We start from the raw sequence: 10,892 nt of genomic DNA on the forward strand, positions 1-10,892 counted from the left end.
CTTTGAGGAAGTCTTTGCACCTGTTGCAAGACTTGAGGCTATCAGGATTTTTCTTGCATATGCTGCCTCAAAGATCATTAAGGTTTTCCAGCTTGATGTAAAGTCTGCATTCCTAAATGGCAAGATTGATGAAGAAGTGTATGTTGTTCAACCTCCAGGTTTTGAGGATTCAATGTATCCAAACAGGGTGTATAAGCTAAATAAAGACCTATATGGATTGCATCAAGATCCTAGAGCTTGGTATGATGAGCTGTCAAATCATCTTCTTGTAAATGGTTTTCAAAGGGGAGCCATTGACAAGACACTCTTCTACAAAAAAAAAGGATCAGACTTACTACTGTTACAGGTCTATGTGGATGATATCATTTATGGTTCAACAAATGAAAAATATGTATGGAGTTTGAAGGGGTGATGAAATCCAAATACAACATGAGTTCTATGGGAGAAATGAACTTCTTTCTTGGATTTTATGTTCAACAGAAAGCTGAAAGGATTTTCATTTACCAAACAAAATATGTGCAAGACATTCTGAATAAGTTCAAATGTCAAGAATTTTAAACAGCTTCAACTCCAATGGACACAAAAGAAAAGATGATTGCTGATGAAAGGGGGAGCCTGTAAATGAACATGAATATAGAGCCAAAATTAGGTCCCTGATGTACCTAACTGCTACAAGACCTGACATTATGTATGTTGTATGTGTCTGTGCAAGATTTCAATCCAGTCCAAAAGTCTCCCACATGAATGTTGTCAAGAGAATTTTTAGATATTTGAAGGGAAGAACAGAATTAGGAATTTCGTACCCAAAGAACCAATCTTTTGATTTGATTGCATACACAGACAGTGATTATGATGGCTGTAACATGAGCAGAAAGTCACCCTCAGGTGGATGTCAATTTTTGGGTGACAGGCTAGTGTCATGGCAATGCAAGAAGCAGACAACTGTCTCAATCTCAACTGCAGAAGCTGAATACATTGTTGCATCTGCATGTTGTGCACAAGTTCTCTGGATTCAGAACCAAATGTTGGACTATGGTTTGAATTTTTTGAATACCCCTATTTTCGTTGATAATACTGCTGCATATTTTACTGTTAAAAATCTCGTTCAACATTATAAAATTAAGCACATTGAAATCAGACATCACTTCATAAGAGATTGTAGTGAAAAAGGTTTTATTAAAATGGAAAGAGTTGATACAAGTGATAATTTGGCAGACCGATTCACCAAACCACTTGATAGAACCAGGTTCAACTTTCTTCTGAATGCCTTGGGAATGATCAACTCTGATGAAGTCTTATTGATGATGTGTGCTAGTTGTGTGCCTCTATGTGCTAACTGATTATATTGTTAAAAGTCCCACAAATTGAATTTTGTGTAAATGTGCATGATTATGATACTTGTTATGATTGACTGATATGTGCTTTAACTGACTTTGAGGGAAAAGTTTGGTATCATTGATGTTTATGCATGTTTATCAGTTGATGTGTGTATGTGATGTTATGATGAGTGTTTTTGTTTTGAATTACTTGTTAGTGTAAGCTTAGCTGACATCAGTGCTTAATTTCTTGTTTATGTGTATTATCTGATCATTTGATGTTATTAGGATAGGCTAGACCTTGAATGTTAGTAATGTCTGCTTGTCTTGATGATGCTATGTTTGATTAAGATTTGATTATGTTACAACAGTTTGTGTCATAATGAGTTTATGTCAAAATTAAATGATCAAATGAATTTTCAAATGGAGGTAATGATAATGATGGGAATGATGATGTGTTTGAAAATTTGGGAGGAGGAAATGTCAATCCTGAGGTCGTTGCACAAGCTTAGGAGGAACAAAATGTAGTACCAGAACAACCACCTCAAACACCACCACACCAACCTTTACCCATTGACCAACCTATACCAACACCACCTGAGTCACCACAACCACAAGACCAAACCATCCAATACCCAACCCAAACCTTAACCCTAAGCCATCCTGAACATCAACTCACATATCCCCAACACCACAAACACCACCAACCAACAGCCCAATCCAAACAGATCCATTCATTCCAAGCCCAACCTACACTCAATCAGCACCTCAACCAATTACAATAACCCAACCTACCCACATCCAAAATCAAACCACAACCCAGACCAATCAGAACATGAACCTTTCTCTACCTCACCACCAACAACCCCTCCTGCTGGAAACTATTTGTTTCAACGAAACTTGGAACTAATGGCTGAAAATGCAAGATTAAGGGAAAGAAATGAATAAGTAACTATGGAGAATGTGCACTTATTAGATCAGTTGGTCCGGGCACTGTTGAAGATTCAAACCATGGAGTAGGAGGTTGAGAAGACCTCACCTGCCCCAAAATAGGGGGAGAATATTAATATGCCAACTGATGCTGAGAAGGATGCAGGTGATGAGAATGTTGATGGTGTGACATGTATTCTGAATGCCTATGATGAAGATGAAGAAAGTGAAGAGAGGAGGATGGAGGATGTTGACTATGAGGCAGATTCATCTGATAAAGGAGAACAAAACTATGATGTTAATGATGAAATCATGAATGTTGTGTGGAGAGAGGTGGATAATAAGATAAGAGATGAAGAGGAGTCAGTGGATGAAATTGAAAAGTTGAATGATGAAGACATTGATGTGTTGACTGACATTGTAAATGAAGAATTGACTGATGAAATCATTGATGAAATGCTGCTACTGAGGAGCTTACTCACACTGAACCAGAAATTTAACAACAAGCAAGATCCAAGAGAGTAGAGCATGATAAGGAAATGGATGATTTAGACAGGGATATTGATGAATTCCCTCCAGAAAATGAAGAAGAATTGAAAGGAAGATTGGACAAGGGAAAATCAAAAGTTAATGAATAGGAATAAAAGCCTGTTAAGTGTGACAACCGCCAAAATTTAGACTAATCTGGTAATTATCTTAACTATAATCGCGTATTAATTAGTAAGGTAAATATATAGGAATAATATTTTTACCTAAAGTCTTTGATTTTAGTTGAGTTTTAAATATAGAAACCCGAAAAAAAAAAGTTAAATTTTGTCGTGTAGCTGACACGGTACAGATTGACACCGGGTAATATCTCAAAACGGATAAATTCATAAACATGTCAAGATGACCTCGAAAAATTTAATTTTATATTAGAATATTAGAGATAGTGTATAAACTTAATTTTAGAAGGTTCGAATCGCGAAAATTTGAAAATAAGTAACCGAAAGCCAGTAGAGGACACCGTAAGGACCCGACATCAAGTTTCTCAGAAAATTATGATTTTTGGCAGACATTGACTGTAATCTAATTTCGCTCAAAGTCTGATAAAAATTATTAGAAACGGATGTCGTTTGGCTAGATAAATTACGAGATACGTTAAACCTAACACCTAGATAATACCACATGTTATTGTTTAAAACCCACTTTCCCACTCCCTTACCACTCTCTCGGCCGCCAAAATTCCCCAAAACCACCCACTTGTAATATTAAATTAATATAATATATGTATGTAATGATTAGAAGGTTACTTGGAGTGTTATGGTTTACCCAACACATCACCCTAGGTTCCAACTCAAGAGTCTATACCTTCTATCTCTCTCCATATATACGTATACTCACACACCACTTCATCATTCCATCAATTCAAAATTAATACAACACACATTATTAAGTTAAGAATTTTTTATGGAAGTTTAGGCAAATAATAAGGAGTAGGAAACCCAAGGAAAGGGTTATAGCTAAAACAAGTTCATATTATCATCTTCCTTAGACACCAATCCAAAATCCAAGGTAACCCACTTCAAGATTTGTGTATATTAGTTGTTATTTGATGTTTAAAGCTTGATTTTAGTATGCTTGATAGTGTGCATGCAAGTATAATATGGATGTATGCATGCATGTGTGTGACCCGTGAGTTTGCATGTGAATGTATAAGATGGATTTTTGTTGATTATAGGACTTATATTGGATGCATATTAGCTTGTATTGATTGTCCATATTGATTACTTGAGTTTGTTTAACAAATGGGTTTAAGTATTGTTTAATAATGGAAGTAAACATGTAAATGGCCAAAGATTAAAGATGGATTATGGGTAAAAACACCCATTAAATTCATGGGTTTTAGTTTGGGTGTTGGATTGAGATTGTTAACTTGATTAAATGTTAAAATGGTTAAAAATAAATGATAAATTTTGAAAACCCACATACTTGATTTATTAAAAAGTATTTGAAAAAGTTGTAAGTAATAGTAATAATGGTTTTGAAAAGGTGAATAAGATCTTGGATGAAGAGTTGACAAAAAGTGTAGAGATTTGTTTATTTGACTTTTCTAAAAAGTTTACTTACACATGCAAGTAATACAAAAAAAAAATTTGATTCTTGATCATAAAAGTTCATACTTGTCTTGTATTGATTTTTATGGATTGAAAGTGACTAACTAAGTGATTGAATGAGACATATGTAGAAGAATAAAATCTACTAGAAGTACTAGGATGCATGTAACATAATAACTTAGATAAACAAGAGTTTGTGTTAAATTTACTAATAAAAGAAACTTTGTAAATTATACAATATGTTTTGCAAAATGATTTAGTAAATGAACATAATATTGTGTGGATGATTAAAGACTTGTGGTTAGGATTACTTAGTAAACTCCATTGTAAAGATTGTTGGTATAATAATAGGGTTGTTAAAAATTGCTACTTACTAGTAATAGAAACCTTGTTGTTAAAGAAATCAAGAATGTGTTTGTTAAAGGATAATAATGGGATGAAATAAGATGTTAATATGGGTTATTAAGATCTGGAAATTTTGGTACACAAACACCTTGTAGAGATTATAGAAATGACATGTGTATTGTATAGTTGAAAACTTAAGGTTTGAGTATGTGTAATTAGAAATTTGTTTTGTGTGCATACTTGGTGCTAGATGATCAAACATGTATATGATGATATATTATTTGTTATTATATGTACATTTGCTGTACCAAATGGTTGGGTTTTGACATTGTGACTTAAGTAGCTTGTCGGTGACTTTAACGGTCGGAAAGTTCGACTTTTAAGGTGAACCGACATGAGTTTTTGGAACTGAATTAAAACAGCTCCTAAAGTCATAATATTCTTATATTTAACATAAGTTAAAGTATAAGAAAAGTCAAGAATAGCAAAACTTAAACCAACACGGTTCGTGTCGCGAAAACCGACACGAAAACGTTAAAAATTGGCATTTTTAAGAAATTGGCAACAAAATAAAAACCAAAACATTTTTATTGAAAAACCAATAAAACCTGACTAAAAACTATATAAAAAGTGTTTTAGATAATTTAAAACTAAAAGTTTCATAAAATAACAACCGGTTCGTTTTTAAGCTCAAAACCAACGAAACAGGCAAAACCGACAATACCGATTATAATAGAGTCAAAATTTTAAATAAAATAACAACTTGAATTTTTCCAAAACACTCCAGCAACTAAAGGTAATAATTTTTATAAATTTTAATAATTAAATAATATTATTAAATAAAACAATTATTAGTTGATTATTACTTGTTTATATTTTTAAGTATGTATTTATAGAATTATAAGTAGTAAACTTTATGTGTTGTGTGCTTGTGTGGATTTTTAGAATAAGAATATATATATTTTAGTCAAACCCGAATTTAAAATTAACGAACGTGTACTAATATAGGAACGAGCGTTTATTCGAACACCGAAATCAAAGGTGAGTTCTTCCTCCGAAAAGCATATTGTATATCTATATTCGTATTTATATATATGTTTTGAAAGCGCATTATACTTTACAAATTGTCGTTATTGTGGGATGAATCAATTTGGTTAAATAACTGTTAACCGAATTGAGGGCACAGAAATGTTGGTAGATCTATCGGGGTGACGCTCCCCATTTCCATTCGCGTTGGGTTAAAAGTGGGAATATTTCGAGTATGGTATGTTTCGAGTTATTAAATTGGTAGTCATACACGCGTTTTATTCTTAGCTAGTTTACAACTAACGCTTTTTGTGATTAAGGGTAAAATTGCGGGTTTCGTTATTGTGTTGTACCGTGTAAAGATCGGTATTGTTGGGAGTATAATGGCTGTACACTATTATATTCATGTGTTGCTTATATATGAATTGTCTATATTTATACAATAAGTTTTTTTTCTCGGGAATAACTCACCAACATTCGTGTTGACCCAAATATTATTTATATATGCTTTGCAGGAAAGTGAAGATTTCGAGGTGACATGGAAACGAGAGCGTGGGATGTTTGAACAAAAGTGAAGTGTTGTAAACCGTGCATTAGCACGTGTAATAAACTCTGATTTTGTAAAATATTTTCTTACAATAAAAGATGATGCTTTTATTATTAATTGTCTATTATTGTTGGCTATCGGCATCTGTCATAACCCGAACGACTTAAGTTAAGACTTCTTCTGTGTTAAGTTAAGATTTTCGGGGTGTGACATTAAGGCAAATCCTGATAAAGAAATTTTGTTTAAAGAAGATGAAGAAGCTTCTGCTGCAAGGAGAAAACTTGAGAATGTAGTAAGAGAAACAAGAGAGAGGGAAATACTAGCCCAAACCTTGACTCCTGAAGAATTGGCAGAGTAGCAAGCACTGATTGATCAGGCCAATGTAGCTAAAGTAATAAATGATGAAGAAGCTGATGATCAAATTGTTCTTGAAGCTTTGATAAATCTAAACAGGGCTGAGATGTTTGATAACTCACTAGCCCTGGTAGTGAGTATGTTTGTACAAAAGGAAACTGAGTTTGAAAAAGAATCTCAGCAGGAACCTGAAAAGGAGCCAGTAAACAACCTGAAGAAACAGTGGAAGATATGTTGGCAAAAGCTTCAAAGATACATGAAAATGTTGGCAGATTTGAAAAGACCTATTCAAGAAAAAGGAAAGTCACTGATCAAGGTGAAAGGGATGATTTGAGAAATAAAAGGGAAAGGAGTGAGCAAAATAGCCTAATCAGAGCAGTCCCATTACAAACTTTGAAACCAGGTGAAAAGATCCCTGGTGTTCCAGATGTTCCAATTGTCAATGATCAAACACCAGAAAATCCAACTTCTGATGAACCCAAGATTGATGCAGTAAATGAATCAACATAGGAGGAGGATGACTCTGATGAATCTGATAATGATGATGATAATGATCAAATATTGCTGAAACTGCTAATGTTGTGTCCCCACAAGTTACAATGACTGATCAACAAAGGGCAAATATTGAGCTAAGTATGTTGGAGGCTAAAAAGAACAATCCATTAGTTGTGAAACTATGAAGCTTTGGTATAAGCTTTGAGACTTTGGCTGAGTTGGATGATGATCAATTGCAAAAGAGATTGGATAAGGAGAGAGATGTAATCAAGAAAAAGATTGAACAAAAGAATAAAGATGCCCAAAAATACAGAGAAAATTTAAGGAAGCACGGGTACTCTGAAAAAGATATGACTCACTTTAATTTTGACAAGCTGAGAGAAGCATATGAAGGAAAGAGGAAGAGATAAAAGATAAATTTGTTAAAGAAAATGAGGAAGCTGAAAAATTGGGAGCTTTGAAAGAAAAATTTGAAGAAAAATGTGGATATCTATTGGAGAAAGGGATGAAGCCCAACATGATTGATTGTTTAGATAAGGAGGCAGTTGAAACACTCTATAACAAAATGAAAAGAAAAGAAAAGATGAAGGAGTTGCTACAAACTGAACCATCCAGTGTTAGACAAAGATTTAAAGAGTATATGAGATTGCACAACTTCTATGAAACTGATTTGTATAACTGTAATTTTGAGCAACTCAGTGATCTCTACCATAAAACCAAGGATGGTGAAAAGGAGAATGAGTTTGAAAGAGTCAAACTGAAAACTACTAATGAAAAGGAAAGTTTTGAGAAGATCCATAGCAGATATGGGGGAAAATGCAGATTTCTGATTGAACATGGAAGAACATTGAATGAAGTAGAATCAATGACACAAGAAATGGTTGAATATGAGTTTAATTATTTGAAAAGGAGATTTGAGAAGGAAGAAAAAGAAGGACATTCAGAGCCTCCTAAAAAGAAAAGAAAATTGATGACTTTGAGGAAGAAGCAAGAGGCTGAAAAGGGACCAAAGGAAGCTGAAACTCCTGAAACCCCAATCCCAGAGGAGGTAAAGCCTGAACCTGTTGATTAACCTATTGTTCCTTGGGAAAATGAAGAAATGATTAATATTTTGAGAGGGGTAATGATTAATCAAAAGGGAATGGATGTAAATGCCTTCAATGCTCTAAACAAAGATGAACTCTAAGAGCTGTTTTATTTACAAAAGGCTGAGTGGGAAAAGAAATTGTTGGACGGTGAGAACCCCAAAAGTTTTGTAGGTGGAATGTTTGTTCCTGCTGGTCTACAAAATAATCCAAAAATGTCTGAAATGATTACAAGACTATCAAGGGATGCTGGAGAAAGATATGCTGACCTAATCTTCTATCCTAGTGAATTGATTGAATCTATTTATTTGAAAGCTTTTGGTCTCACAAGGCCCAGCCAACCCATGATGTCTACACCAACAGGGCCATCTACATCATTGCAACAGCCAACAATACAGGGAGGAGAATCAAGTAGAGCTGGATCTCAAAGAATCACAAATCCAAAATCAAATGTGGATCTTACAAGAAGACTCTACTTTGATTCAGTCTCTCAGTCTCTGAAAGTCATAATGGAAAGTAAACAATTAAGAGACATTATTATGAAAAGTGATTTTGGTGAGTTTACCCAAGAACAGCTGGAGAAAATGGCCATACTTAATCTTTACCATTATCGAGATACAAGCAAGATGGCAGGACGACAACAGAATGAACTCTCCAAATTCTTAAAGGATGAAGCTGACAAAGGTTTCCCATTTTTAAAGGAAAAGAAAAGCTGGAGGGTAACAAAGCTGGAGAAGACAAGAAAAACTGCCAAGCTGAAAAAGATAGCAACTGCTGAACTGAACTATCAGATGAGAATCAAAGATAAAAATCCTTTGTCAAACATGAATACCTGCATAAGAATGGAAAGAAGAATGACACGTCCAAATTATACTGTGCAAAAGAATGGCATCATTGCAGAGATAGAATACAAATAAAATACAGGTCATTATATTCTTCGAAACTCTGATGGAGTACTTTTGGGTATAATTAGAAGAGATGAAGACCTAACCTACTTTCACTATGAAGATCTAAGAGATATTAGGGATTTGGTCATTCTAGAAAGTGACACTCACTACCAAACCTTGATATTTTCAGGCAAAGAGCAGGAACAGTCATTGTGAATCGAAAGCAAGCCTACTACAATTCAAGAATAAGACAGTAATCTTTAGATTAGGCTTTGTTTTGTAATGTCCACGGACAGCTTTTGATTATGTAATGAATATTTATTTTGACTTTGATTTGAATATGTATTTTGACTAAGTGTATGTAACCATAGAGATGTTTTGGGACAGCTGAGGTGTTCCAATCTAGGGGGAGATTGTTGAATCAAAGATTTGACCTAAGGAAAGTATATGGAAGATTGGAATCTTCTCAACCTCCTTGGAAATCACTAAGTATGGAACCGGGCACACCTGAGACATCCGAGCAGGGTTTTACTTAGCCGGGCATAATACTTTGTCTACCGGGCAAGGTTATCTTCTAGAATTCTTCTTTAGTTTATATCCGAGCAGGGTTCGCAAATTAGTGTATAACCGAGCAAGGTTCACAGTTAGTACATACCCGGGCAGGGATCACTTTGTCTAGAAAGTTAGTTCTTCATAGCCGAGTAAGGTTTACTTCAGAGTAAGCTCTTGGTTAACCAAGCTCATGAAGCCAAGTGATTGGAATATCGGGCAAGGTATTCAATAATTATACTAGTGGTTTGAGTAAGCTTGATGTGTAGTGAATTATCTCTTAAGTAACATCGGGCAGGGTTCAACTAAAGCAAAGTACAAGTGCTACTGAGCACACTTTGCTAATAAGCCATTTCCTAGCAATGAGTTGAAGGGATCATTGAAGAACAAGGTTGCTCGTAAGAGTTTGTCGGGCAAAGTATGATAAAGTCAAGAAGATTGAAGTATACCCGGTGAGTATTTCACATCTTTAAGTGAAGTCTACCCTGAAACTGTTCCTGGGTACACCTCTATGCTACCAAGTACTAAAGGAAGGCAGAGCACACAGTCTACTCGGAAAAATTAATACTACTACAAGGCCTACCCGGAAGACTTGTTTTACACTTAGTATAGTTTTGAATATGTAATTTGAATATGTTTTATTATTTAGTGTTTCTAGAAGGAATGACAGCTGTAAAGGAGGTGTCAGGCCTATAAAAGGAATAATTTAGGGCACGGCTCCTAAGACGGACAGACTCATTAACTGAGAGAGAATATTTGTGAGTGTGACGGCCTTCCAAAGAATCGTACGGATATAACATTCCCAACAAGAAACCCTAAATCAATTACCTTTGATTACCATAAAACCAAGGATGGTGAATCTTTAGCGATCAATATCCGGGACCGACATACCCGTTATAGTTATGGCCGCCGTTCATCGGGAATTCGGAAGCCGGGTCCATTGTCATCAGGTTACCAACTTTCTTGACCTTCACACACTGGGATGGCGTCAGCCCCCAAACATGGTTTTACAACTTTGCAGAGACCTGTGTTATTGGTAAACAGTCATCCGAGCCTTGTCACTGTGACCCCCTTTGTGAGGAGCCGCCCCTCCATGGATGAACTTTGCAGAGGAAGCCTTAGGTTTTCAGTGCATTGGATTCTCTGGAATGTTTGCGTTACTCAAGCTGACATTCTCTCTTCTGCTTCATCCACTACCGCTCACGCGGGTGCTTCACTCTAAGGCGGAACGCTTCCCTACCGATGTATTTTTACATCCCACA

This window comes from Bidens hawaiensis, unplaced genomic scaffold (assembly GCF_021521415.1).
Source record: "Bidens hawaiensis isolate Kalapana, Puna unplaced genomic scaffold, B.hawaiensis_p1.1 tig00018754_1, whole genome shotgun sequence".
Taxonomy (NCBI): domain Eukaryota; kingdom Viridiplantae; phylum Streptophyta; class Magnoliopsida; order Asterales; family Asteraceae; genus Bidens; species Bidens hawaiensis.